This window comes from Apodemus sylvaticus, chromosome 22, assembly GCF_947179515.1.
Source record: "Apodemus sylvaticus chromosome 22, mApoSyl1.1, whole genome shotgun sequence".
NCBI lineage: Eukaryota > Metazoa > Chordata > Mammalia > Rodentia > Muridae > Apodemus > Apodemus sylvaticus.
The window spans coordinates 38,865,950-38,892,719 of record NC_067493.1 but is presented as its reverse complement, the minus strand read 5'-3'; the positions used below and the strand labels follow the sequence as shown (position 1 = coordinate 38,892,719).

General features: G+C 45.5%; 1 protein-coding gene across 1 annotated transcript in view; it reads left to right on the top strand.

The window, feature by feature from the left end:
• Caln1 (calneuron 1) overlaps nt 1-26,770 on the top strand; it is a 429,201-nt gene that overhangs the window by 63,693 nt on the left and 338,738 nt on the right. The window lies entirely within an intron of this gene.

Sequence of the window (26,770 nt, the reverse complement as noted above, 5' to 3'; positions counted from 1 at the left end):
TTGGCTTGCGAATTTTTCATCAGATGTCTACTATATATTTACACCCTCAAACTTTTTTTTAAAAAGTTACTTATTTTCAGTTGTGTGTCTGTGAGTGGCTTCCATGTGTGTCTGTATACCTGATTACCTGCAGAGGTCAAAAGAAAGCACTGGTTTCTCTGGAAATGTCATTAAGGGGGCCTATGAACCCTCACATGGGTGCTAGGAACCACAACCGGGTCCTCTGCAAGAGCAGCAAGTGCTCTTAAAGGCTGAGTCCCTCATCAGACTTTTTTTTGTTTTGTTTTGTTTTAATTTATTGTTTGAAAATTCTATACATTCAGGTAATCAGGATTTTTTGTTGTTGTTGGTGGCTTATTTCATTTTTTTAAATCAAACCTACCTTTTATTTTACTCCCATTTTCTCTGAGCAGCCATCAATTAAAAATATCTCATAATCAAATGGTATCAACTTTATGACTCCTGCTCTTCTGGAGTTCCTGAGTTCAAATCCCAGCAACCACAGGGTGGCTCACATCTGTAATGAGATCTGACGCCCCCTTCTGGAGTGTCTGAGGACAGCTACAGTGTACTTACATATAATAATAAATAAATCTTAAAAAAAAAAAAGCTGGGCAGTGGTGGCGCATGCCTGTAATCCCAGCACTTGGGAGGCAGAAGCAGGTGGATTTCTGAGTTTGAGGCCAGCCTGGTCTACAGAGTGAGTTCCAGGACAGCCAGGGCTATACAGAGAAATCCGGTCTTGAAAAAACCAAATCCCCCCTCATCAGACTTTTAAATTCGTCTCATGTTACTTTTGGTTTATGCTAAGATGTAGAGAAATAACTATATTGCAGTTTTCTAAATGGGCATTCATTTTCTCCACTCTCGTTAAGTCATTCAATTATGGATACAATAATGACTTCTGCTATGAGCTTTTGCCCAGTGTCACACTGAGTTTTGATAATGTTTTATTATTTTTTCTTTCTTCTTTTTTTTTTCCAGAAAGACAGAATCTTACTGTATAGCCATACTGACCTTGAGTTACATAGACCAGGCTTAAAATTACTGGGTGGCCCAGGCTAGCCTTGAACTTATTTTGTAGCCCAGACTGGTGCTGAACTGCCCCTGCCTTAGCCTCTTGAGTACTTGAATGCCAATCAAGTGCCGAGGTGGCCAATTCTTTGTACTCATTGAGGCCTGAAAGTCAGTGGGCCTTGTCCTGCAGGGACGTAGGTGGGACACCATGACAGGACGGAATCCTGACGTCTGAAAGTGCTGGCAGGTGCCCCTCCTGAATGCCACACAACGGGGTCTTTTGGCTAGACCGCACTTTCCCCTGATGCTTTGTTCTAAGACCCCGTGGACCCACAAAGCCTTGCGGCAGGAAGTGCAGTCAGTTTGCCATGCCAACTCAGCGTCTCGCCAGACCTGACGATTAAGGTCATTTCAGGGAAGATGACTAAATTAGGCTGTCTTTTGTGCCTTTGTGGAGTGGAGTGGGTTGTGGGACACTGTCCAGTGTTGTCTCTCCTGGCTGGTGGGGGCAGGAAGGCCGGGTAGAGAGAGAAGACAGTGACTGGCCAGAGGCTTTGCTGTAGTGGTGTCTGGGCACCTCTTGGCCCTCTTCCCTGCCTGCTGCCTCTGACGCACCGGTGTCCCTTCGGGTGCCCTCAGACAAGGGCTCCTCAAGGTGGCTTCCTCGCTGACTAGCGCCTCCACCATGCTCATTCAAGTCCTCTGGTGCTTTTCTACTGGATCGTTTCTGTTGGGCGTTTGACACCTGCGGAGGTCAGATCTGCACCGCACAGATTGTACTGTGTCACAGGAAAGTGACTACCTTTTTAATTCCTCAGGGACAGCGTTGAATCCCGCACTGCCCCTGGGTGTATTTATTATTTATTCACAGATGGATTTTTTTTTTTTTTTTGCAAGAGGGTTTCACTATGTTGCACAGGCTATCCCAGAACTCAAAATGTTACTTAGGGCTGGCCTGGAATTTGCAGCAGGTCTCCTGCCTCAGCCTCCCAAGTGCTGAGATAATGGATGTGAATTACTGTCCTCAGCTTTGTATGTGTGTTTCAAAAACAAGAGTTCCTGCCTCCATGATGATCTAGAAATGAAGCAAGAAAATCCAGGAGCTGCCCTTAGGATGGGTGGAAAGCTTTTTTCTTTTTAAGGATGAATGAGTGCTTTCCTTTCACAGTCCTGGGGCTTGGCCCTAGGGTAGCTTTTGTGTTTTGTAGGCCCTTTCTCTACTGATAAACCACATCCCAAGCCCTAACTAGGGGATTCTAAGCAGCCATTCTAACCTTGATGCCTTCAGTTCTTTATTAGTGTGTGTGTCTGTGTGTGTCTGTGTGTGTGTGTGTGTGTGGGTGTGTGTACTTCTGTCTTCGTTATGGCTTTCTTTGCTGTGAAGAGACACCATGACCAAGGCAACTCTTTTAAAGGACAACATTTAATTGGAGCTGGCTTACAGGTTCAGAGGTTCAGGGCATTATCATCAAGGCGGGAGGCATGGTAGTGTCCGGGCAGGCATGGTGCTGGAGCAGCTGAGAGTTCTACATCTTGATCTGAAGGCCACTAGGAGAAGACTGGCTTCTGGGCAGCTGAGGGGGAAGGTCTCTCAAAGCTCACCCCTGCAATGACATACTTCCTCTAACAAGGTCACAGCCGCTAACAGTACCACTCCCCACGGGCCAAGCATATTCAAACCACCACAGTGTCTGTGTGTGTGTGTGTGTGGTATGTTTGTGTGTATGTGTGTGTGTGTGATGTGTGTGTGGTGTGTTTGTGTGTATGTGTGTGTGTGTGTGTACTTATATGCAAGTCAGCATACACATGCCTTTGTGGAAGTCAGAAGATAACCTTGGGTGTAGATCCTCAGGCTCTGTCTACTTCATCTTTTGGGACAGGATTCCTTATGGGCCAGGGAATCTAGGTAAGGCCTAGTATCCTCTTGTTTCTGTCTCTCCATCTCTTAGATTTCAGATGCTTGATGTCACATTGAGCTTTTTAATTGGTGGTAGGCGTCAAACTCAGGCCCCTGTGCCTGTGTGACAAGGACTTTACCAAGTGAGCCATCTCCACTCTCAGTGTTTTTTTTTTTTGTTGTTGTTGTTGTTGTTGTTGTTGAGACATGGTTTTCTATGCATCCCCGGCTGGCTTTCTGCTGCAGTCTCCCGACTGCTGGGATCATAAGCCCACACCGCTGTACACGGCTCAACACCCCTCTTCTGAGCACTCCTGATATATTCCACTCCAAGCTCACCATGTTAGGGGAATGCAGCACTGCAAACGTTCACAGATGGCTGTGTCTGATGTTATGTTCTCCCCTCTCTTTTTCCATTTTTCATGTGTGTGGTATGCATGTGAATGTATGTATATTTTTGCATGTGTGCAGGCCCTACTTTCAGTGGGTGTGCATGCAGGTATGTTTATAACTGATCCAAGGTGAATGCCTGGAATCATCTTCCATCTCTCTTCCCCATTATTTACTGAGACAGAATCTGTTACTCAAACCCAGAACTTACCACTATGCCTACTGTAGCTAGCTAGCTTGCTCTGGGGCAAGAGGGGGGAGGTCCCATGTCTGCCCCTTTCCACATCAGGAACAACAGGCTGGCTGTCATAGCATGACAAGGGGTTCTGGGGATTTGAACTTTGGTCCTCATGCTTGTCCAGCAAGCCCTTTAACCACTGAGTCATCCTTCCAGTCTGTATCCAGAACCAAGAAAAGCCCTTCCTCCCCTACAGCAGATTCTGTTCTGACCCCATTGTCCCTATGCCTCTGTGAAAGTTAGGAAACGAGCGTCACTCTTTCCTGATGTATCCTTCAGGTGAACTCACATCTTAGGTTAAGCTCATTTTTGCTTCTGCGGTCAGCACACCCCGTCAGCTCATGTCTCTCACTAGCAGACACCCAGCAGTGCCTTCCTGCATTCACTGACCTGTGCCAGACTGTTGGGATGACTCTGTGCCCAATGGTGACATTCTGGCTGCTGTTGGCAGGGCCTGTCTAGCCTGCCTCATCTCCCCATGCACCTGGACCAGAGGCTCAGCCAGGTGGTTGCTGGGGGGTGGAGGGGGGCAGTCCGTCTGACCTTGTGTTATACTTGGGCATCTACATAGACCAGACATTATTTAAGACTCTGGAACTCATGTCCTGGTTGTTCTGTAACTTTTTAAGGATGTGCTATTGAGTTTCTATTTCCTCTGAATGGAAAGATTCTTTATTGGAAGGAACCAGGAGGCTCACAAGATTTAGGGGAGCTAACGCTGGGGAGATGCCTCAATCAGCAAAGTGCTTACTATATAGGTAAGCATGAGATGCTGAGTTTGGGTCCCCAGCATCCGCATAAGAGAGCACGGGCGGGGGCTGTGGTGCACACCTGCCGGAGAGGCAGATCTAAGCAGGATCCCTAGCCAGCTTAGCCGAATTGGTAAGCTCTGTGTTCAGTGGGAGAGCCTGTCTCAGAAAACCAAAGCGGAAACCAATAGAGGAAGGTACCTGACCCTGACCTCTGGCTTCTGCACACACTCATACAAATGTGTAGCAGCACACAGTGTGTGCACACACCTACAGGAAAATGTGCATACAGCACATACCACAACCTGCTCTCCTCCAAGGTTCAGGAAGCTAATGAAATTTTAGGATTCCCAAGGCTCCACCCCAGGGTTCTAGACACAGCAAATCATGGCTGCCGGGAGGGGACATTGTTCAGTGGAGCTCTCTGCAGCAGGCTCCAGGAGGCACGCAGCTTTGGTGAGTTGTTGCCCCATTCCTGGGGCCGGTTTTCTGCGGATGGTGCTGATGTCTAGAGATTTCATAGTCACAGGACTGGATGCAGGTACGTGTGTCCAGGGACAAAGACTAGGACAAAGGCAGCAAACAGAAGCGACTGGAGGGGGAAGGGTTTTCTGATTAAGGAAGAATAGACTTTCAAATAGGGTTGGTTGGGAAAAGATACAGTTCTGAGAGAGAGAGACAGAGAGACTGAGAGAGACAGAGAGCAAAAGAGACAGAGTGACAGAGACAGAGACAGAGAAAAAGGATATATATATGCACACATATACATACATATATATACATACATACACATATATATGCATACATACCTATGTATACACACATATATACATATACATATACATCATATACATATACACATACACATACACATACACATACACATACACATACACATACACATACACATACACATACACATACACATACATATACATATACATGGAGAGAGAGAGAAAGAGAGAGAGAGAGAGAGAGAGAGAGAGATTTAAACAGCTCAACTGCCCTGCTCCCTAAAGAGCTGGGGCTTTTGTGTTAATTCAGCACCAGCTTTTGGGCTCATTTACACAACAAGGCTCATTTGCATGCTGTCACTTATAGTTGTATATACAACTTTACGCATCGCGTGTCTCATTTGCACCATAAGACCCTGCTTCCGCCTTAATATCACAATGGGCCACAGGACACCTTCAGACACCGTAGAGTCCCTCTGCACCTCGTGAGCGGTGCGGTGTTGGTTTGGCTAGTCTCTCTCAGCTGGCTCCGTTCACCTTTCTGTTTCTGTCTGTCTTTGGCAGGGTCTCCCGTAGCTCAGGCTGCCCTCAAGCCTTCTGAGTAGCCAAGGCTAGCCTTGAAGTCCTGATTTCCCTGGCTCTGACCTCCCAAGTGCTTTGGCTACAGTCATGCCCAGTTTATATAGTGCTGGGCCTGGAGCCCAGGGCCTGCTGCATGCTAGGCGAGACCCCTACCCACTGAGCCGCATCCTCAGCCACACCTGCTTTTCCCATATGTTCATTCTGTAAGGTTTTCTGGACTTCATTGTTTCCACCCTGCCCTTCTGCCTTTGTGCCATCCAAGCTCCTGTACCAGATCGCCTTTAAGAAATGCTAACAGAGATGGCTCAATGGTTAAGAGCACTGACTGCTCTTCCGAAGGTCCTGAGTTCAAATCCCAGCAACCACATGGTGGCTCACAACCATCCATAATGAGATCTGATGCCCTCTTCTGGAATGTCTGAAGCACTCATATATAATAAATAAATCAATCTTAAAAATAAAAAGAACACTTGTGAACTTGTTAAAAAAAAAAAAAGAAAAAAGAAAGAAATGCTAACAAGTTCACCAGTTCACCAAACTGATCTGGGAGGAATCGTTTCCTTGGTCTGTCATTGGTCCTATTGCCTGATGATGCTTCACAATCCCCCAGGAAACGTTACCCAGCACACACCGTGACTTCTGCAACGCTGTCTGTCGATCGCTGCCTGCTTTGTTTTAGACTCCTGCTGCAGGGATGACTGGCCAGTTGGACTGACCTCTCTTGTACTGGAATCAGCAGCTGCCTTCCTTGGACACGCCCTCAGCTGTGGGGTGGAAGGAAACAGAAACTCAAGAGGACAAATGAAGTCCTTGGTGTTAGTACCAAGATCATATTTCCAAACATTCTTACTGCGTTGCCTCAGAAATAATAGGTGGATTTCAAACTGTTTCCCCACTCGAGGTTGGAGTGGATAAATCTAATTTTCATGCTATTCATTTTATGCAAATGAGCCTAAAGGAAACCCATTGATCTCCAGGGTTCCTGTATGTTTTTCTTGCTGAATCTGTCAAAAAAAAATCTTGTTCAAGGTTATATTTATTTATTTTTTTTACTGCAAGGGATGGGATCCTATGCTAGGGAAGTTCATTCTTTTCTCATTGAGTTACATTTCCTACCTTTCTATTATTATTATTATTTATTGTTGTTATTGTTATTATTATTATGTGTGTTATGTGGTATGTGTGTGTGCATGTGTCCATGTGTGTATATGTATGCTGTGTGTGCGCACATGGGTGTTGTCAGAAGTCAACATCGGGCATCGTTAATAATTTTAAGTTAAATTTATTCATTTTATCTTATATGTGTGTGTGTTTTGCTGGCATGTATGTGTATGCGGCACACGAGGGAACACTCGGTCCTTGGAGGCTATAAGATCTTGAGTTCCAGATGGGATGGTTGTGAACCCTATGTGGGTGCTGGGACTCGAACCCAGATCCTTTGCAAGAGCAGTTAAGTACTCTTAACCATCAAGCCATCTCTCCAGCCCATCTGATAGCATTCTTCAGGCATGATCAAACATTATTCTTTTTTGAAACTGGGTCTCTCATTGGGACTTGTGGTTTCCTAAGTCATGTAGGTTGGCTGGCTAGTGAGTCCCAGGGACCCCCTCTCTCTGCCTTTCCATTGTGAGGTTTACCAGCTTAGTGCCATTACACTTGGGTTTTTAATTGGATCCTGGAGATCAGACTTAGGTCCTCACGCTTACATGGTGAGAACTTTAGTGACTGAACCCCCTACCTCTTGTCTTTTTTGAGAGAGGGTCTTGCTAAGTAGCTCAGGCTGGCCCCAAACTCTCTATAACGTGAGACTTCACAATGGCATTAGCGGCCCTTCCCAGTACAGACTCCCAAAGTTCATCCCCACCCCACTACTTCGTGTGAGAACACAGAGATGGTACATATAAGCCTGGAAGACAGTGCTCTCCAGTCCCTGCTACGCTGAGCCCTGGGTCATGGACTTCCAGCCTCCAGGACTGGTCAGAGGTAAATTTCTGTTAGTCAAGCAGTGGAAGGGTCGTCTTTTGTGATGGGATTCAAGGCTTGGACTCTTCGAGGAGACTTGGTACCCTCCAGAATCAAGCCTGGGTACTGTGAATGAGTATTCCTTTTAGATACAATGATTCTTGGCATCCCACTGTCTTGAGAGAGGTCTTTCAGTGATAATGACAGGATATATTTGCCTCCTTTAGGAGAAGTGTCTAAGGCACTTAATGTGAGACAGATAATTACCCAATCAGACATGTCTGGTGAAGGTAGCAGGCAGGACAGACATGGGGAATCAAAAGAAACCACATAGTTATTGTTATTATTATAATTATTATTAATTATTGATGTTACTATTATTACGATTTATTTATTTATTTATTTATTTATTTATTTATTTATTTATTTATTTATATGTGTTTTTGACATGGGGTTTCATGTAGCCCAGGCTGGCCTCAAACGCCATAGATGTCCAGAGATGACCTTGAATTACTCATTCTCCTGCCTTTACCTCCCAAGTTCAGGGACTGTAGGTGTGTATCATGCTTGCTGTATGTGGTGCTAGGAATGGGACACAGGACTTTAAATGCAAGCAAGACAAGCCCCCTACCTACCTACCTGTGGCATTCTATTTTCTTGTCCCGACATAGATATTTAAAATATTGTATTTTTCACGCCAAGTATGGTTGGTACATCCTTGAAATCTCAGCACTTGGCACTTGGGAGGCTGAGGCAGGAGGACTGCTATGAGTTCTTGGCCAACCTGATGTCACTATAAGGCTGTGCCTTTGGAGAAAGAGAAGGAAAGAAACAGAGAAAGGACCCAAACATGCACCCTTCCATATTCAATTTATTAACTTGAACAGATAAAAAGAGCTCTAAGGAAGAAGGTTAAAAGGCAGCTGAACCCTTTGTCTAATTACTTCCAGAGAGAGAAACCCACACCTTTTGCCTGAGGCCCGTGTCTTGGCTGGTGAGCAGCTGTGTTCCTCTGATATTGGTGTAGCATTTCTTCCAGCAGGTGCATTTATCCAATTACCTGTGCTCCAATATCCTTGCCATTTCTGTGGAGACAAAAACACTTAAAATCAAAATAGGGATAGAAGTGGAACCAAGGGGCTTGGCTCAGCAGCAGAACATTTGCCTAGAATCTCCCAATAAGGGACTGATGGTGTGGCTCAGTGGTAGAGCCCCTGCCTAGAATCCCCCAGGGAGGGGCTGGGGGCGTGGCTCAGTGGTAGAGCCCCTACCTAGAATCCACCAGGGAGGGGCTGGGGGCGTGGCTCAGTGGTAGAGCCCCTGCCTAGAATCCCCCAGTGAGGGTCTGGGGGCGTGGCTCAGTGGTAGAGCCCCTGCCTAGAATCCCCCAGGGAGGGGCTGGGGGCGTGGCTCAGTGGTAGAGCCCCTACCTAGAATCCACCAGGGAGGGGCTGGGGGCGTGGCTCAGTGGTAGAGCCCCTGCCTAGAATCCCCCAGTGAGGGTCTGGGGGCGTGGCTCAGTGGTAGAGCCCCTGCCTAGAATCCCCCAGGGAGGAGCTGGGGGCGTGGCTTAGTGGTATAGCACCTGCCTAGAATACCCCAGTGAGGGGTTTATGGTGTGACTCAGTGGTAGAGTGCCTGCTTAGAGTATTTCAGTGAGGGGCTGCTGACATGGCTCAGTGCTAGAGGCTTGCCTACAATTCCCCCAGTAAGGGATGGGAGGCTGGCTTGCTGGTAAAGTACCTGCCTAGCATCCACCAGTGAAAGGAGGGAATGTGTCCATCAACAGTAAGATACTCATCTAGCGGGCCAAAGCCTTATATTTGTTCTTTGGCTCTCAAAAGAGAGGAGAAATCAGTGTAGAAGACAAACAAGCTATTCTAGCTGACAGTCGGTTGTTAACACTTGCCCTTGAAGGTCTCCAGGCAAGGTTCTCACTTCCAAGGTCAGATGTGAGTGGTGTGGGTCACTCCATCTCTGGCCTTGTGGCAGCCCTGGTCTTGCCCATTAGCTCCCTGGAGCTATCAACCTCTTCAGTTGTTAAATTCATGCTAATTTCTCTGTAGCTTAAAAATGAAATAGACCCATAGTACTGCATGTGGACAGTTCCATAGGTGCATAATCGCAATGAATTTATTGTTTAGCTATAACTATTATTTATATTTTGGTTCATTTTTTTCAAGAACACACACAGATATATCATATATATATATACATATATATGAGAATATATGCATATGACTAGGTAATTATGTTTTTATTGTTGTTACCCTGCTCTACATATGATTTTATAGCCTGACATTATAAAAGGAATGCAGACACAGCCTAGGATAATAAAACACAAGATAAATAGGTACAAATAAAAGGTATGAGTCCCTGGCAGCCATGTAGAGGTGGCAGTAACCTTTTATAACTGGTGGTGTCTCTGGTGGCTGAACTCACTTCAAATGAAGCTGCGTATGCATTCATCATCTCCCCTGTGAAATGGGCTTGCATACTCCTTCCTTCCTTCCTTCCTTCCTTCCTTCCTTCCTTCCTTCCTTCCTTCCTTCCTTCCTTCCTTCTGTCCTTCCTTCCTCCCTCCCTCCCCTCCCTCCCCTCCCCTCCCCTCCCTCCCCTCCCTTCCCTTCCCTCCCTCCCTCCCTCCCTCCCTCCCTCCCTCCCTCCCTTCCTTCCTTCCTTCCTTCCTTCCTTCCTTCCTTCCTTCCTTCCTTCCTTCCTTCCTTCCTGTCATTCATTCCTTTTCCTCCTTTACTACTAGGGTGTGAGCTGTGGGCCATGGGAATGTTGGTACCACTGAGCCACACCCCCCAGCTCCTCACTGGAGAAATCTAGACAGGGTCTCTACCACTGATCCACACCCTAACCCCTCACTGGGGGAGTCTAGACAGGGGCTCTACCACTGAGCCACACCCCAGTCCCTCCCTGAGCGATTCTAGGCAGGAGCTCTACCACTGAGCCACACCCCTAGTCCCTCCCTGGGATTCTAGGCAGGAGCTCTACCACTGAGCCACACCCCCAGCCCTCACTGGGGGATTCTAGGCAGGGGCACTACCACTGAGCCACACTCCCAGTCCCTCACTGGGGGATTCTAGGCAGGGGCTCTACCACTGAGCCACACTCCCAGCCCCTCACTGGGGGATTCTAGCAGGGGCTCTACCACTGAGCCATGCCCCTAGCCCCTCACTGGGGGATTCCAGGCAGGAGCTCTACCACTGAGCCACACCCCTAGCCCCTCACTGGAGGAGTCTAGGCAGGTGTTCTGAGACTGAGTCATGTCCTCAGTCCCTCAGTGAGAAATTCTAGGCAAGGGATTCCTTTCCCTTTTCTTTTGTTTTCCTCCCCTTCTCTTCCAACTCCCTTTCTATCTTTTCTTCTCTTTCCCTCTTTCAGTCCTTGTCTTTCTCTATATGAAGCTGGCCACCTAACTCCTAATCCCCTGCCTCTGCCTCTTGAGGGCCAGGATTTCACCTTTTCCAGTGTCTCTAAAGCATTGCAGTTCTGGGTGCTGGTGAGATCAGGCTTTTCTGGGTTTCTTGGTTGTTGGCCTTTCTCGCTTTGTGAGTAGTTTGCGCCTTCTCTGTTGGTGGCTAATTACTCTTATCTATACTCTAGCAGTGTCAGGAGGTTTATATTTCTATGCTGGCCATGTTTTTTCATTGTAATTTCTTTTGTTAAACCTCTGAATGTTCCTTAACCGTGAAAGATAAGATAAATATGATAGATTAACTCTGGGCTTTAAAGAATGTTTTGCTCTTTCAAAAAAAGATTTATTTGTGTGCGTGTGTTTGTGCGTGTGCATAAATGTGAATGCGGTGCCTGAGAAGGACACGGGGTAGCAGATCTCCAGAAGCTTAAGTGACAGGCAGTTGTGAGCTACACAACTGAACTTCAGTCATCTATCTGCAAGAGCAGCAAGTGCTTTTGCCTGCTGAGCCAGGTCTTCAGCTCTTACTCTGTTTCTTAGAATGAGTCTCTTTCTCTCATTTATGCTTTTCTGCCTTGAGGAGATTCAAGGATACTTTTCTATTGTTTAATAATGAGAGGGTTAATCTGCTAGTAAGGTGCTGGGTGTCTGCCCCAGCAATCTTATAGTTACTCTCATTTTATCTATTTTAAAAATGTGTGTGTGTGTGTGCGAATACAACATGCTCACGTGTGGGCACGTGCACATACATGTGCATGCATAAATGGGAGTGTGGGGACACATATGTCACAGATCATGTTTAGAAATCAAAGGACAACCTTTGGGATCCGTCCTGGTCTTTAAACCTTGCTTGAGACAAGATTGCTTTGTTTATCAACATTATCTATGTCAGGCTAACTGGCCACCAGCTTCTGAGATTCTCCTGTCTCTGCCTCCCATCTGGTCACAGAAGTGCTGGGGCTACAGATGAGCGACATGGTGTCTAGCTTCACATAGGCGCTGCGGATCCAACCTCAGGTTCTCATGTTGGTTGTGGCTGACACTTGCCTCTGTAGCCATCTCTCCAGCCCCCTTTCCTTCCATTTGAATGACAAGGCAGAAAGGAAGATGTTTATAAAGAACAGAAATAGAAGAAACAGTCACAAAACCTGTGCTTGTGCCCAAGGCTGGGTTAGGATTTGTTCAAGCAAGGCTGGGAATCATATACCTGCTGCTGTGTGTGCCCTTCAAGATACTTGCTCCGTGGCTTGAAACATTTATGTCTAGTTGGAGTTGTAGATAGGACTTAGCTGTTTATTTCCTTTGGTCATTTCAAAATTTTTGAGACAGGATCTCACAGAGCCCAGTCTGGCCTGGAATCTGATATGTATCAAAATTTGGATTCTTGTGCCTCTGTTTCACCAGTGCTGCGATTATAGATGTGTTCCCACCAGCCTAGCAGATATATGCTAAGAAACCCAAGATTTTAGCCAGGCCAGGGATTGTATGCCTGCCATCCCAGCTACTAGGGTGGCTGAGGCCAGAGGAGAGAGCAAATTCAAGATCAGCCTGGGCTGCAGAGTGAGTTCAAGGCCACCTTGGACAACTTAAAGGACCGTCTCAGGTCAATGAAATGTCTCATCAGGTAAAGGCACTGGCTGCTAAGCCTAAGGATACAAGTTTAATTTTGGGGACCAACAGTTGAAGCAGAAAGTGGTCCTCTGGCCCTCTCCTCCATTATGGCATATATGTGTGTGCACGCATGTACTCAGGCACACACACACACACACACACACACACACACACACACTATAGAACATTTATAAAAGAGCTTGTTTCAAAATAAAGGTCCAGGGGTAGAACTCGGCAGTAGAGTTCTTGTTTAACATGTGAGCCTCTGAGTTCTATCTCCATCACTTCCATAAAACTAAACCAATCTGAACACAGCCAGGCTTTGGGGCCACGCCAATCGAATCTTAAGACCCTCGAGGCAATGGCTGAACCGAAACCCCTGTTGTATCCCGAAGGAATCTTTCCTTGGTTGGTTGTTAATGAGTTTAAATACTGCCAGGGCTGTCAGACTGGACAGAAGTTGGCACCATTTAGAGACTCCAAGGAGACTATTTGAAATGTTCATCTGCATCCGCTCTCATGAATAATGAAACTCGGCCTGAATCTGAAATCAGATAGAAGATGACCGAGATAGTCTGTCTATCATGATAAAGCATCAGGCTTATTTTGATGGTTAAAAAGTTAAAACATTGTCAAGAATAAAAAAGAGTCACACTTTTTGTCCTCAGTAGATGTCCTACTTTCATTTCTGTTGCTATGACAAGATACCCTGAAAAAATATCTTACGGGACAAGAAGGGTTGGTTTTACCTTACGGTTGCTGTTAGGGACTATCTCTATGGGGAAGTCAAGGCAGGAATTTCAAATAGCTGGTCATATCACCCCTACAATCAAGAACAGGGAGAAAATTCGTGCAGGCATGCACACTTGCTTGTCGGTTCTCAGCTCAGCTTCTCCATTCTTTTAGGCATCCTTTTCCTAGGGAATGGTGTCACCCACAGTGGGCTGTGTCTTCTTCCCACATCAACTAGTGTAATCAAGACGGTTCCTCCCAGATACACCCACAGTCATCCTGATCTAGACAATCCCTCACCAAGACTCTCTCCTCAGCTGATTATAGGTTGTGTCAAGTTGACAAAGATAATACTCACAGTAGATGTTGGCCTACATTTTCAGATCTTACCGGACAACAGGATTATGGTTGGCTTCAGATGCTCAAGACATCTTTATGAAATTGGGGGAAAAAGTAACTGCTTTTCAGCGGAAACTCATGTTATAGAAGGAACATTCTTGCAAATGGGCTATTGGGAAGGTTCTAACTATGATGCGAAATGTTTTTGTTGTTGTTGGTGTGGCTAAAAGAAGTGATTCTGGGTGCTTTATCTACAACATCAAACTTGTAAAGTTTAAAAAGCTGAGAAGAGGAACCGGGGAGATGGCTGAGGGGGGAAACTGCTTGCCTTTTAAGCTTGAGGACCTGAGCTCAGGTTCCACAGCACATATGTAAATCAAAACAAATAAACACACAAACAACAACAAAAGCCATCTTTGTTTAATGGTTCACACTAGTAATCCCAGCAGTAGAGAGGCAGAGCCAGAAAGATCTCTGTTGCTCACTGCCCAGCAGCCTCATCTACTTGCTGCCTAGGCCAGACCTTGTCTCAAAAATATGGTGATGGCTCCCAAAGATTGCCACTGGTGGTTGTTCTCTGACATCCACATGTATGCATACACAAGTGCACAAGTCTGTGCCTACACACACACACACACACACACACACAGCTGTAAATGCCTTATCTACAATGTCCAGATTTGTGGAGTTCAAAAATTTGAGAATAAGGGATTGGAGAAATGGATCAGAGGTTCAGAGCCCATGTTCTCCCAGAAGACCTCTGTTCCATTCTTAGCACCCATAGTGTGTGGCTCACAACTGCTGTGATTCCAGCTCTAGGGGATTCAACACCTTCTTCTGTCCTAGAAGGGCATTTGAACACGTGATGCATATAAACTCGTGTAAGCACACACACACACACACACACACACACACACACAGATTAAACATAATTAAATCTTTTTAAACTTGGGGAGCAGAGTTTTGTCAGCTGTCAGTGCTTTTAGCTGGTGGGGAAAGTTCCAAATGAGAAGACGGAATGTTTTTAAGGCTCATCAGTTCGAGATAGGAAAACACAGCTACTCTCAATCAATTTTGAAAAAGCGTTGGTTGATATTAGGGAAGATGAAATTTTATTATCCCAGTGTCAGCTGAAACCTAGCCACGCTTGTCAGATAAAATTGAATGAGGACTGTGATTTAGTAGAGGCGGCCACTGGCAGTTTGATTTCTGTCGGAGCCTCTCTCTGCGGTGCATTTTTTGTCATGAAGGTCTCATAATGAAATATAAACTCAAAACTTCTATTCAAATAATTGTGTAAGAGACTGCTAAGGTTATTATTATTATTATTATTTTTACATTTCTTTATCGGTGTGAGTACACACACACAGCACCTGTGTCAGTGTTTGTGTGGGCACAGGTGTGGAGCTCAGGGCATAACCCTTGGGAGTCAGTTCCCTCCTTCCACCATGTGTGTTCCAGGGATAAAATCCGAGCCTCAGACTTGAGCTGAGCCATGTTACCAGCCTGAGTGTTGGATTTGTGGTAGCTGCGAGCTGTAATACATTCTTATCCAGAACTCAGGAGGCAAGGCAGGAGGGCTGGGAGCTGAAGGGCAACCGGGGCCACATGGGAGACCTCAGTTTCCTGAATAGAATAAAATCGATAAATAAGGAAAGATAAAAAGAGGAAGAATTTATTTGGATAAACACAAGTAATATTAAACTTCACAGCTTTTGCCTAAATCCAATTTCTGTATTTCAAGATAAAAATAACGTATTGAAATACTGTCTACAATTCATTAGTCTAGGGTTGCATGTGGAATTCCCACATTTTATGCTGTTGCTTCGTTTGTGATTTCTGTATGTGTTTTAATAAATTTGCCCGGGATTTGTCTGGTTTACTGGTTTTGTGTTTTTGAGAACAGTTTCTTTCCATTTATATTGTTGTTGTTGTTGTTGTTATTATTAATTTTATTCCTCGTTGGTTTATTATTTCTTTTTGTTGATTTCTAAGTAAGTTAGTGTGGAAGGCCAGTTTTTTTTCCTCACTAGGATAATAAGAATGCTTATACAATTTAAATATTTTATCGGCCTATTACTTTATGATATTCTGCATGGTTTTGAAGTAGGTAGTATTTCCTTTTTTTTTTTGTTATTTTTATTTATATATAGTATGTTTGTATATGCCTGTGGAGGCCAGAAGGGGGCGTCAGATGGCCTGGAGTTAGAGGTTAAGGTGGTTGTGACCCCATATGGGTTCTAGGAACCACTCTCAAGGTGGTCTGCGGGAGCAGTGAGTACTCTTAACTGCTGAGCCATCTCTCCAGCCCATTTTTGTTAGAAATACAACCTTTAGTTTTAATTTAAACCTAGGAAGTACTTAAGGAAGAATGTTAAAACTTCAGTCCAACTTTGAAAATTCTTTGAGAGTCCTCGAGGGCAGGAGGGGAGTCTTACTAGGAAGCTTAGGGTCTCTTTGAACTCTCTGTGTAGCTCAGGCTGGCCTTAAGCTCACAGCAATCCTTCTGCCTCAATAGCTTGAGTGCTAGGATGACAGGCATGAGCTCACACATCCCTCTGCTTGCTGTCTTAAAGGTGCCCCATCCTGTTTCTGTTCCTTTGTGTATAAGCAGCATTTTCTCCCTGGGTGTGCAGAGGGTTTTACTCTTGAAGCTCAGAAAAGTCGCATGGACATCTAGTTGTGTCAGTGTAGTTGCTTGCTGGATGTGGATTCTTTCTATGCTATGGGCATGCGCTTGCTGGGTAAATTCTGGCTGTGAAATGGCTATTGTTGTTGATTGTAAATTTCACTCAATTCTTAGTCACAGAGGGGACGCACCTCTGGGTGTGTCTGTGAGGATGTTTTCAGAGAGTTTTATTGGAAGTGGGAAGACTCACCCTTGAATGTGGGTGACACGATCCCATAGCTGTTGTCTGAGACTGACCCAGAAGAGACAGTGAGCAGAGACCCAGCATCCATCTCTCTCTGCTTCCAGACTGTGGTTACAATGTAACCAGCTGCCTCCTGAGCCTGCTGCCGTGCCTTCCCTATCATCCTGGATTGTATCCCTGCAAACTGTGAGCCCAAATCAATTCTTCCTGCCCTTAAGTTGCTTTTGCCAGTGTTCTGTCTTAGCCACAAGACCCAGTAGATAATAGAGTTAACTCTACAGCAAGGAGCTCCCCAGAGCCAGAAAAAGCAAATCCATTCTCAGTCAAGGAAATCAGAATGGGTGATGGCCGTTCTGGAAGACTGCATGAATGAACCATTAATGAAATATAAGTAAGAAAAATGAAACAGTCTGATAATCCCAAAGTTTTTAAACCGGTATTTATTTATTCATCTAGAATGAATATATGACGCATGTACATGCATGTTCATGTGGGCCTTGGCACTTGTGTGGAGGTCAGAGGACAACTTAGAAAGGTTGATTTTCTTTTTTCACTGTCTGGGTCCTGGGAATTACACTCAGTTCATCAGGCATAGTGACAAGTGTGTCTATCTACAGAGCCATCTCACCAGCCCAGTCCCAAAACTTGGCCAGGGCCTTTTGTGGTCAGCCTTGCAGTACACCATGTTGGGAATGGAGCCTCCAGTCTCTGCCACTCTGCATGACGATGGCAGCTTTTAACCACTCAAGACCTAGTTTCACCCATAAAACCTGTGAGGTAGCAACTATTTGTAGTTTTCAAGCCACCAAGTTCGGGGATAATTTGTTATGCGGCAACACATAACTAACCCAATCTCTTGGACAAGCAATTTGATGATATTCAGTAAAGATGAATGCTTATACATTTAACACCAGGTGTGTTCTATTTAGCCAGGTGTGGTGGTCCACAGTGGGATCTCAGCAGCAGGCAAGCTCTCAAAGGAGGATTGCTGTAAGTTTAAGGGAAGTCTGGGCTAGGGTGTAATAGTCTGTCTCACAAAAACAAATCAAAACTTGGGCCTAGAAAGATGGTCCAGCAGCTAAAAAAAGCACTTGCTACTCTTTCAGAGGAACCCATTGATGTTCCCGGTGCCCACCTCAGGCTGCTCACAACCACCGACAACTCATGGCATAGGATATCTAAAAGCCTCATCTGGCCCCCAGGGTGACTGCACTCCCATGCACAAACCTACACACAGATACACACATATACATGCCGTGAAAATATACGAATAATATCTTTAACCAAAATAAAGCAATGTAATAAGCACGTTATCTATCTCCCCGGTCTAGGGAAATCCCTGCACGATAGACAAAGAAGCACCACTAAGAAGTGCTCTGCAACATACTTTCCTGCCAATCTTTGCTGTCTTTGCCCTAACAACATTCCTGGGGGCTTGGTACATTATAAAGAGATGAATTTTCTTGCCTCAGTTCCAGTTAACATTTCAAGCACCACCCTGGATAAGAGATGAAAGAGCTCACCTTTGCTTGTTCCTGGTTTTAGATGACATCTTTTCTTTTATATTTGTAATCAGGATAATGTTGAATATCAGTATTACCCACTGCTCCCCCGACCTCTAGAATATCCCAGGCTGGCCTGGGGCTCATTCTGTAGCTCAGGCTGACTTGTAATCTTTCTGCCTCAGCCTCCAGAGCACTGGGGTTATAGGCATGTGCCACCATTGCCCCCTGAACTCCGCCATGCAAACCTTTATTTTGTTGCAGTGTGAATCTCTCATTCATGGCTTCTTCAGGGCTTTTATTCTGAAGGGTTGCTGAATTTTATCGAAGTCCCTTTCTTTGTCTATTAGTCATGTGGTTTTTGTTCTTGCTTTGTTTTGATCTTGTGTTAGGAGGTTTTTTTTTTTTTTTCTCCTTATTGCTGTGTGCATATGTGTGCCATGTGCTCATATGTGCTCATAGTATGTGTTATAGTGTGTGTGTACCATGTCGTACACGTAGAGGTCAGAGGACAACTTGTAGGAACTGGCTCTTTCCTCCCACCACTGGCTCCTGAGGCTAAACTCAGGGCCTGTGACAAGTGAGTTTACCCACTGAACCATCACCTAGAATCACATTGTATTGCTTAAAACTCCAAGTAGAAATTGGGTGTGGTGGCACATGCCTGTAATCCAGGTATTCAGGAGCCTGAGGCAGGAGGGTGGTGACTTTGATGCAGGCTCTTTCCACCTAGAGCATTGTAGACCAGTCTGGTAACAAGGCAAGAACTTGCCTCAAAAAAAGAAAACAGGGGCTTGGAGAGTGGCTCAGCAGTCAAGAGGGAAGAGTACTTGCTCTAGCTGAGAACCCAAGTTCAGTTCCCACCACTGTCTGTAACCCCAGCTCCAGGAGATCGCCTGCCTCTGGCCTCCACAGGCGCCCACACTGGCAGTCGCTCTTCCCTTCCCCATATGCATGTCATGAAAAATAAATCTTCTTGAAAGGATTTTGCATTCTTGTTGCATAGTTTCTCGGTCTCTCTCATATAAAAAAATAAGTTCTGGAACTTCTTGCCAGTGTCTCCTGGTTGCTGACAATCTGCCTTTCCTCCTCTAAGGAGGGGTGATGCTGACACGGACCCTCAAGCTGGTGGTTTTTTTTTTTTTGCTTACTCATTCTCGCCTGACTTGTTGTTTGCCAATTGGCATGTCACAGCAGGGCTTTAATGAGGGAACAACATTGTTTTATAAGTTCGTAGGCAAATGCCTGGTATCTAGCTGGTGTCAGGTGTCTTTGCTGAAGTAAGATCAGGTCTTCTTGTCCCCATAATAGAGTTTCTTGGACTTTGAAGGGGATGGATACACACACACAGACACACAGACACACACACACACACCACACACACACATATGTGTTTGTGGTGTGTGTGTGGTGTGTGTGTCTATGTACATGTGTGTATATATACATATATAATAAACAATATATTATTCATAAATTAATATGTATATTAAACCTGAAATATATTAAATATATTAATGACAATAAATTATATATATATATATCTCCCCCCTTGGTCATGTGAGGTCTTCTGTAGTGCTTCTATAATTGAAAGCCATACAAGACAACTAATCATTTTGGATAGGGTAGATGTCTTAGTGGGTAACATGCTTGCCATCTGAGCATGAGGTCCATAACTTGGAGCCCCAGAACTCATGTAATGCTGGCCCTTTACGTGTGTCTGTAATCCCAGCCTTCCTTTAGGAAAATGGGAGGCAGAGACAGGAGACGCCCCAGGCAGCCTGGCATGTATAGTCTTAAGCAACAAGACCCTTTGTCAAACAAAGTGGAAACAGGGACGGATGCCCAAGGCAGTCCTCTGAATTCTGCTTACCCATGGGGGCAGGTGTGTACCCACACACATGCACACATGTACACAAATGCATCCATATGTATATACACAGAGGTAAAAAACTAACTCTGCCCTCATTCATCCTAGGGCGTCTCTCGCTAACACCGGAGATGCCTGGAGTTAGGTCTACATCCTCCTGCTTTGGCCTCACACACATAATGTGCGCATGCGCGTACCCTTGTGTGCACCCACATCTACCTACCCACCCGTGCATGTGCACAGACACACATACACACATACACACACACACACACACACACACACACACAAAGAAGGAAAACAACAGAAATCTCTGAGTGTCTACTTACGAACTATTATTTTTTCTCTGGCCTCAGGGCCATGCCTTGGTTTGTGACTGTAATCCTTCCTGTGTCGGATGATGTAGTGGAAGTGTCTTTCGTACCTTGGCACTGCTGCCGATTGTTTTTGGGTGACTTTATAGATATTTCTTGGGAGTTTGGCAAAGGCCCACGATAGAGTTGGCTTTGCTCTTAAATTTTTACAGTGCAAAGCTGACCTTGCTTCGTGGTATGGCTGCTAAGTTCAGGATGGGAATCTCAGGTCTGCGCAGGCGCCGCCCCTCCTCCAGGAGCTCAGTGGAGTGCTAAAGAATGAATCCAAACCTTTCAGCCGCTTTCAAAAAACCGCATCTAAGATGTTGAAATAGGTGTTTGGCAGACTTTCAAGGGTCACGTTAACATTGTTGAGATGATTTCAACATCTCTCCCCTCCTCTCCCTCCCCCTTCACTTTTCTTCCTTTTCTGTCTCCAACTTTTCTTCCTCCTTCCCTTCCTTCCTCTCTCCCTCCCTCCTCCCTCCCTTCCTTCCTTCTCTCCCTCCTCCCTCCTTTCTTCCTTCCCTCCCTCCCTCCCTCTCTCCCTCCCTTCCTTCCTTCCTTTTCTCCCTCCTCCCTCCTTTCTTCCTTCCTTCCCTCCCTCCCTCCCTTCCTTCCTTCCTTCTCTCCCTTCTCCCTCCTTCCTTCCTTCCCTCCCTCCCTTCTTTCCTTCCTTCCTTCCTTCCTTCCTTCCTTCCTTCCTTCCTTCCTTCCTTCCTTCCTTCCTTCTTTCCTCCCTCCCTCCCTCCCTCCCTTCCTTTGTTCCTTCCTTTTTTTCTGGTCTCTTCTTTCCTGTCTCTCTCCCTCTTTCTTTTCTTCCCTCCCTCCCCTTCCCCCAGTCCCATCATCAGAAATCTGCTTAGATTAGAGAACAGCATTTTTGAGATGTTTGCAAAGGAATGAATATTTTTAAGTTGTCAGTCTTGGTAGGCTGACATGTTAGTAAAATATAGGATATAATTATAGAAAAAATTCAAAATCAAGACCACCACAGAAGACCCTTCCAGAAGCCCCCTTTGTCATGACATTCCAGTGCTTGCCAGCATCCCTCAGCTCCAGAAGCCTGGTGCTCACACCTGTCCTCTCAGCAGGGTGGCACACACGCCCTCCGTTGGCACGCCTCTTTATCTCCCAGAGTGTGCCATCTTCAACCCAATATGCCTGTGATATTTTCCCCTTGCATCTTGTCTTGTAGAATCCTTATAAAAGATTTCAGGTTTAGGGCTCAAGGGGAACACGGAGACAGACTTTTAAATAAAATATTATTCAAAGAGATTTTAATGTCACAGCCAGCTGGTATCTTGGTGGGGGCTCTGAGGGGGGTTCAGGCCTACGTGGCAGGGTATGGAAGCCACTTACATACTTTAGAGCAGTGGGTCTCAACCTTCCTAACGCTGGGACCCTTTAATACAGTTCCTCGTGTTGTGTGACCCACCCAACGGTGGAATTATTTTTGTTGCTACTTCCCACCTGCAATTTTGCTACTGTTATGGATCACGAGGTAAATATCTATGTTCTCTAATGGTCTTAGGTGACTCCTGCAAAAGGAGTGTTCAGTGCCCCCAAAGAGGTTGTAACCCACAGGTTGAGGAAGACTCCTTTAGAGGAAGCGGGAGGTTTGATGCCATTTGATTGATGGGGACTCCAGAGTCCATGCTTGCAGTAGGCTTTCTGTGGTTCCTGGCTGGAAGGGTTGAGGGAGGAAACCTGTTAGCCTGGACCTGTGTGCGGAACAGCCATTTGGATGGGGAGGGCAAGCTAATGGAAAATCTGGGTAAAGGGAAGTGCCTATGGCTCGCGCTTGGTAAACAGTCACTGAGTACTTGGTAGTTTTCTCTGCTGCATCTTATTTAATATTTTCAGGGGTGCTCCCCATAGCACATCAGAGGGACAAGGCTTACAGACGTTGTCCTAAGACAACCTACAAAACCAGTTTCTTCCCTGTTCCTCTGTTAAAATACTTTGACCAAAAGCAACCTATGGGTTTTCTTTTAGTCCATGATTCATGGGAATAGGAGCTCAAAGTAGCTGCTCACACAGCACACACAGTTAGAGAAGTCACTTCCTGTTGCTGTCCAGCCTACTCTCTCCACTTCTGAAGTCCACAACCACCTGCCTGGGATGGTCCCACCCGAGGGTAAGATGAGCCTTCCTACATCAATGAACGAAGCCAAGATAACCCTTCCCAGACATCCTGAAAGGCTGTTCTCCCGGCCCCTTCAGCTCCTTCAGACCTTCCCCTAACTCCTCCATTGGGGTCCCTGTGCTTAGTCCATTGGCTGGCTGCAAGCATCTGCACCTGCATTGGTCAGGATCTGGCAGAGCCTCTCAGAAGACAGTTGTGGCAGGTTCCTCTCAGCAAGCATTTCTTGGCATCAGCAATAGTGTCTGGGTTTGGTGTCTGCATGTGGGACGGATCCCCAGATGGGGCAGGCTCCGATTCACTCTTTGTCCCTGTATTTCCTTTAGACAGGAGCAATTCTGGGTTAAAATTTTGGAGATGGGTGGGTGGCCCCATCCCTCAACTGGGGGAGGGAGCCATGCCTAACCTCTGGATATGGTCTCCACAGGTTCTCCCTCCCCTTTGTGGGGTATTTCAGCTATTGTCATCCTCATGGGGTCCTGGGAGGCTCTTGCTTTCCTGGCATCTGGGACTTTCTGGTTGCTACCCCCCCCCCCCCCCAGTTCCCCGTCCTCCATGGCTACACACCTCTGTTCAATTTCCTGACCCTCTCTGTACATCTCCTCCATCTCCTCCCATACCTGATTCTTCTCCTCTTTTCCCCTCCCCCTCTTGTCTTCTTCCCAAGTCCCTCCCACTCTCTACTTCCCTTGATTATTTTGTTCCCCCTTCTAAGTAGGACTGAAGCATCCACTCTTTGGTTTTCCTTCCTCTTGAGCTTCATGTTGTGGTCTGTGAGTTTTATCACTGGTATTCCATGCTCTTTGCCTAATATCCACTTATCAGTGAGTACATACCATGTGTATTCTTTTGTGACTGAGTTACCTCACTCAGGATGATATTTTCTAGATTCATCCATTTGCCTACAAATTTCATGAAGTCATTGATTGTAATGGCTGAGTAGGACTCCATTGTGTAAATGTACCACATTTTCTGTATCTTTTCCTCGGTTGAGGGGCATCTGGGTTGTTTCCAGCTTTTGGATATTATAAATATGGCTGCTATGAACATAGTGGAGCATGTGTCCTTATTACATGTTGGCGCATCTTCTGGGTATATGCCCAGGAGTGATATAGCTGGGTCCTCAGGTAGTAATATGTCCAGTTTTCTGAGGAACTGCCAGACTGATTTCTGGAGTGCTTTCACCAGCTTGCAATCCCACCAGCAATGGAGGAGTGTTTCTCTTTTTCCACATCCTCACCAGCATCTGCTGTCACCTGAGTTTTTGATATTAGCCATTGGTGTTCAGTGGAATCTCAGGGTCGTTTTGATTTGCATTTCCCTGACGACTAAGGATGTTGAACATTTCTTTAGGTGTTTCTTGGCCATTCAAGTTTCCTCAGTTGAGAATCCTCTGCTTGGCTCTGTTTGGCATTTTTTAATAGGGTTATTTGGTTCTCTGGATTCTAACTTATTGAGTTCTTTGTATTTATTGCATATTAGCCCTCTATAGGATATAGGGTTGGTAAAGATCTTTTCCCAATCTGTTGGTTGATAGTTTGTCCTATTGACAGTGTCCTTTGCCTTTCAGAAGCTTTGCAATTTTATGAAGTCCCTTTTGTTCAGTCTTGATATTAGAGCATAAGCCGTTGGTGTTCTGTTCAGGAAAATTTCTACCTGTCTATGTGTTCGAAGTTCTTCCCCACATTTTGTTATGTTAGATTCAGTGTATCTGGTTTTATGTGGAGGTCCTTGATCCACTTTGACTTGAGTTTTGTACAGGGAGATAAGAATGGATCAATTTGCATTCTTCTGCATGTTGACTGACAGTTGAACCAGCATCATTTGTTGAAAATGCTGTCTTTTTTCCACTGGATGGTCTTAGCTTCTTTGTCAAAGGTCAAGTGACCATAGGTGTGTGGCTTCATTTCTGGGACTTCAATTCTATTCCATTGATCTATCTGCCTGTCCCTGTACCAATACCATGCAGTTTTAAATCACCATTGCTCTGTAGTACTGCTTGAGGTCAGGGATGGTGATTCCCCAAGATGTTCTGTTATTATTGAGAATAGTTTGTGTTATCCTGGGTTTGTTTTTGTTGTTATTCCAAATGAATTCGAGAATTGCCCTTTCTAACTCTATGAAGAATTGAGTTGGAATTTTGATGTGGCTTGCATTTTTTAAGATGGGGTTTCTCCTGGAACCTGGAACTCACTGGTTCAGCTAGGCTGGCTGTCAGTGAGCCTCTCAGCTCTTCTGTCTCTGCCTCCCTGGCCACTGTGATTACAGAAGCACAGCTATGCCCAGTTGCCCAATCTTATCTCCCCCTCCTCTTCCTCTTTTAAAAAGACACATGAGTTTCCCTTATTGTTGGCCATGAGGTGGAAGCCTGCAGGTAGGGAAGAATCCCATCCACTCAAGCCACAGCGCTGGCTGTAAGGGAGGGCTTTCCCCTTTGCTGTCTGCGTAAGGGTGCACCTTTACCTTTTAATGTTAAAGTGAAGTTTGACTTTGCTCATGGACTAGAGTTGCCTTCTTGGCCAAGGAGAGCATCCTAAAGCCTGGGTTTCCTCGGGCATCTGGAGTGAAATTCAGTCCTTTCCAGCAGCAGCTGCTCTGCAGTTCCTCCAGCCAACCTTCTTCCTGCTCTTGATTGTTTTACTTTTATTTCCACGGACGGTCTGGTCATGAACACGGTTTTAACTATTGCTATGGATGGTATACCGTGAAGTTTCGTTCCCACTAAACATGGAACGTATACCGTGAAGTTTCGTTCCCACTAAACATGGAACGTTTTGGGTGCAGACACAAAGGGACAGGAAGGTACACCTAACTGGTAAGCTGCCTTTGTGTCTATCCGAGGCAAACTATATTGTAGTCACAAGCCTGATTTCCTGGTGACCTTTTTTTTTTTTTTCCACAAAATACTTGTGCATTCCGGGGGCTGCTGTTCGGGTGTGGATTTGATCCTGTATCATTCACTTTTCTATTTGCTCTTCCAAAAGAAAGCCATGGGAGGAACGGAAGGTTTGTTTTGGCTTGAAGCCCCAGGGTGCAGGAGGCACAGAGGCGGGACTGTGAGATGGCTATTCACTCCATCCTCAGGCAGGAGGCAAGGGGAGGCTGGTGGTGGTACAACAGCTTGCTTACTGCACTTTATCTGGTACAGAACCACGCTCCAAAGCATGGTGCTGACAGCATCCAGGACGAGTCTTTGCTCCTCAACACAGTCTGGACACTCCCTCACAGATGAGTGTGTTTCTGTGGCGATTCTAGATCTCACCAAGTTGACCAAGAAGATGAACCATCAGAGATAAATTCACCCGAGTCCGTCAATCTTCCTCCCCCCTCTTTCTCTCTCTTTCTCTCTCTTTCTCTTCCTCTCCACCCCAAGAATGTAATAAACTATCTTTATTTCTTCACCTATAAAAAGCAGTGTGGTGAATTTGAAGCTTCAAAGATCCAGGTAAAAGATGATAGTGGGCTATTTCCCAAATGCAAGGAAACTCACGCTATCCACATCACGGGGGAAGGAATGCCTTCAGTTTCTGTACAACCCTTTATGAGTCTCGTTCCCATAAGGACAATTAGAGATGATCAGGCGAGATATCTCCCTGGATTTACAAAGACTTAAACACAGGATGAAATAGCAGGTACTTAGATCCTGGATTCAGTGTCGAGTGACATAGGACTGGAAAAATTAAGGGGACATGAGAAGGGCAGAGGCATCCTTTATCCCAAAGTCTGGTTGAAGTGTCTCACCAGCTGAGAATGGAGAATGCCAGCCCAGTGAGGAGTGAGTATTTTCTGTGAAGGTAGCTAACACAGAGGCGACAATCCTTCTGCAGAGAAGTTATTTTCAAATCAGTGTTGAAATAGCAAAGAGCCATGGTTAAGGCCTGACCATACAGGGCCTTTGACTTTATTCTGACTCCTTTCCTGGATGTAGAGCTGAGATACTTAGGAAACCTTAAACATAAGACTGGGCATTTGTTTATAGTAGGAAACACCATAATACCCACCCCCCAAAACCCTTAGGACCCTGAGATTTTCCTTATCGGCTGTGTTCCCACCCATCAAGGTCCACCTAATGATCTTATCTAGCAAATAAAAAAATAAAGTTAGTTCCTCAGCAGCCCTTTGAGATGTAACTTCAGAAGCCACCAAAGGCAAAGTCATGCATATGACTATTGTAAAGACAGTCAACTGGGATTCTCTCTGGAGAAGCCCATACCTATGCCATTGGGCATGCGAGCTCACCTTAGCCTAAGACCTATTCTGTTAATACACATGCTACGTTAGACTTTCTTTACCATAACTTCAACTCTACTTCACTCTGGCTAGCCATGAAATAAATTCATCCACTTGTTCA